The following is a 4,205-nucleotide window of genomic DNA, read 5'->3' as shown; positions in this document are numbered from 1 at the left end:
GATTGTTCCTGGTGTCGCTTTTGCTGTTACGAATTCCTATCCATTGTCATGGGGTTTTGATAATTCAGAATAATTCAGAATCAAGTATTCAATCAATCAATCATCATGTATATAGAGCCTTTCATACAAATCAAATGCAACCCAAAGTGCTTTACAGTGATTGAAAAACAAGAAAGAAGCAGAAATGAAACAATGGCAAGACATATAAGGGGAAGATAATAATAATAATAATACAAATAATAATAATAATAATAAAAATTAAAAATAATAAGAATTACATCAATAAAATAGAGACTAATGCACACCAAAAATAAAATGTGTAATTAAAATAAATCAAAGCATCAAAATTAAGAATAAAAACAGTTAAAATAAATAGATTTAAAAAGGGTAAGGATAAGAGTTGAAAAATATATACTTAGGCTAAAAATATCAATAAAACTTAGTAGATAAATAAAAATTACGTAAATGAATGAATGAATAAATACATAAAAAAATAGAATAAGATAACAGCTAAAATTACTAAAATAATAAAGCAACATTTAAATCAATATTATAGTAAAAGGTAAGCAATAAAATTGTTAAACCCTACATAAAAGCCAGACTGAATAAATACGTTTTTTCTTTACCTTTAAAAGTCTCAATATCTCTATCAGCGCCTCTACCTGACTATTTAACGTAGTCAGGTAATAATGACGAGTGGTTTGTTGTGCAGACTTTGTAATCTGGCCATGTTAAAAAAGTTCACTCTCTGGATCTGAACACCACTTCTGTCTGCCAGGACGAGGGCTCATAAATCACTGGCTATAAGATTGCATCTCTGCTGGGTGTTTGGATAACCAGCTTTTGCAGGCATACAGTGAGTTGATGCCTTTTTTGTTGACTCCTGATAATTTTATCTTTATTTGATTACAATCATCTAATCCAAGAAGTTCAATTAAAAATGTGCAAGTCTTTGTTTAACTAAGCACCTATCTGCTTAGCCGTATACAGGTAGTTTTCAAATTTGTCCATTAAATTTAATTGGCAACTCTTGTCCAGATGGGCTCATTTGTTAACAAAGGATCTGTTTTGAGGACACTTTAATACAGCTGGAATAATGAGGAGTAACAACTGTATTTAATTTTGGTGTGAACACAAGTGCTACGTTCATAAACATGTTAATTCTGTGCTGCTGGGGTGACTGTGTGACTTGTTGCAGCTGCAGAAGAAGTTAGCTGGTCAGACTTGACTGGAGCTGTGAGAGGTTTATTTTAACTGACCGACATCTGCCTGTTATTTTTCAGCACACAGACAAATGATGATAGATACTGTGTGTCTTTGTTGTGCAGAGCTCAATCATATAAGAGGATGCAGACCGTGACCCGCTCCATGTGCGCCTCATTAAGAATAATGCATGCAAACAACCGGTGTCTTAAATCTCTATTTGAATTGTGTATAAGCACCAAATCAGAGGACATTGATGTTTGCACTCAGCTCGACCCACCGTCTCTGTGATTTCATTTTTATCCCCTTCCACAACTTTGACCTTGCACACCACCAGCATTTGGTAAGCAATGATTTATCTGCCAAATAAATGTGTTGGCTGCATTGGAATGTGTTTAAGGCGAAGGGTCACTTAGTAGGTCAAATATGGCGGCTCATAAATTGAAGCGAAGAATAACCTTAAAGAATGAGGTGAGAAAATGTCATTTTGAGAGAAAAAGGTTTCAGAATGGAGAATTTAGTGATTTAAAAAAGGAAAACAATATTAGAGAGAATATGGGGCAATTTTGAGATGCATAAAAAGCGAGACACATAAGGTGCCATTATTGGACACCTCACCTTGAGAGAGATTCAGCGCTAAGATGGTATATCAGTCATTCTGACAGCGTGAGGTTAGAGGGCTCATTTCAGAAGTGAAGGCCAGTGTCCCCCTCTGTGATGTGAGATCATGAAGCTTTAGTTGCAGCTCACCTGCCTGGAAAATCTACTTACCTGCCTCTCATTCAAACTTTTATGTCATGTTGAGGTTAGTGTGTGCTGTTTACTGTGACATTGAGTCGCTGAGGAGAGAGGTGAGTGACTGCAAACTCACACTACTTTGAAAAGAAGTGTTTTAGGAACTTTGTTTGGGATTCAAATTCTTAAGGTCTGGTTATTTATTCATTTATATTTAACAATGATAGTACATATTAAAGTATGCCAGGGTTAGCCACTAGACAAGTTTCCATCTGCAGTCCCTGGCCAGATGCTAGAATAGGCTCCTATCATGTCCTGAATAAGGGCCTATGTCCATTCATGGCTTCTTTTGTACTGGCAGTACCCACAACCTCAATTCAGGGTGCTTCTCAGTGGTGCTCAGAGTTACAAATTACATATTCTTTCTGTTGCACTACCACTTCTGTTTTAAAATGCTGAGAGTTGACATTAGAGTCCCAAGTCCCACCCCTTCTTGATATACACTACCAGTCAAAAGTGTGGACACACCTTCTCATTTAATGGTTTTTATTTATCTAATTATTTTTAACATTGTAGATTAATACTGGAGACATCAAAACTATAACATAATCTGGTTTTGCCATAACCTGGATTACAACATTAATCAAATAGGGCTATTCATTGTGTACTAACCCTACCTCTGAACAACACAACTGATGGTCTCAAACACATTAAGAAGGCAAGTCATTCTACAAATGAACTCTTGACAAGGCTCATGTTAACTAGAAACCCTTCCAGGAGACCACTTCATGAAGCAGACTGAGAGAATACCAAGAGTGTGCAAAGCTGTCATGAAGGCCAAAGGGGGCTACTTTACAGAATCTAAAATATAAAACATATTCTGCTTTGTTTAACACTTTTTTGTTAATTAAATAATTCCATATATGTTCTTTCATAGTTTTGATGTCTTCAGTATTAATCTACAGTGTTCAAAATAATTAAAATAAATACAAACCCTTGAATGAGAAGGTGTTTCCAAACTTTTGACTGGTAGTGTACATTGGTGAAGGAAAATAGGCGCCTTCCATGCAAAAACCACCGTTAGTGGACACAGGCTATTAAATGTTACTCAAACAGGCCAGTGTTTGAAGGAACATTTCTTAGCTAAGATCTTTTCCTCCTCTTAATCGTTTTTATTTCTCACATATTTGCAGTATTTTTTATCACTTGTAAGGGTCAGTGTTTCCAGTCCAATAAGTGTTGCATAAAGCTCTAATAAAATCTGTTTTATTAAACATTTCATGTCAAATGATTGATGTTTTTGGTCAGCAGCCATTTTCAAATTGGGAATTGCATGCCGAAGGCTTCAGGCTACATTCAGGCTTGTTTTGTTTTAATCTTGGGCTGATTTTGGTCTGAACCATGCTAAGCGTCTGGCCAGATTTAATAAAAAAGTTAAAGCTTGGACATGAAACACAAAGTCACATTTTATTGTCCACCATCTGTTTAACTATTACAAAAAGGACAAGATTGCTACTTTCACAATTAAGAAGTTCAGTGGGATCAATACATTATTTGGTGATTCTCCTAGCTTGCATTTCACTCATTTTAAATATTGCATACGCTGCAGATAACAATCACATCCACACCACACTCCCTTCCAACATCAAGCTGCTTTGCCAAGGTAAGCACATAACTGCATAAGGTATGAGCATACACACATGAAGACAGCATAGATAGGTTTAATTTGCCTCTTTGTATGTAAATTTCATCAAAGTTCCCATTAATCTACAGCCTGGTATTTTAATAAGAACGATCATCAAAGCAATGGTGGGTCACGACTTTGTGTTGGACTGACATCTTAAAGAATAGGTTAAAGATTTCTGAGCTTAGCTCTTTTTATCTAAGTTCATTTGGTGCTGATATTTTCTATTTCATGGTGCAGCTGCACAATCTGAGGCACTTTTCAGCGTGTAGCTATTTAAAGCAAGAAAACTAAAAAAAGAAAGGAAAAAAACCTGCAATTTATAATGACAGAGCCTCTTAATAAAGTGCAGCAGATCCAGATACTTTTTTCCTCAACCACTGGTAGAGAAAAAACACAGAACAATTTTACATTTTCTCTCTCCATACTCTCTCTACTCTGCTAATCCGGCACAGAACGCTAAAGGAACTCATATTTGTCAACAGGGCTGTCAATCAATCTTCTTTTTAGAATCATATAACCAACTAAAACTTAACTTCTCAGAAATACAAACACTTCAAACACTTCATGATAAGAAGAAACT

The sequence above is a fragment of the Notolabrus celidotus genome, chromosome 12 (genome assembly GCF_009762535.1).
Source record: "Notolabrus celidotus isolate fNotCel1 chromosome 12, fNotCel1.pri, whole genome shotgun sequence".
Classification (NCBI taxonomy): domain Eukaryota; kingdom Metazoa; phylum Chordata; class Actinopteri; order Labriformes; family Labridae; genus Notolabrus; species Notolabrus celidotus.
Note: the sequence above shows the minus strand (reverse complement) of the source record.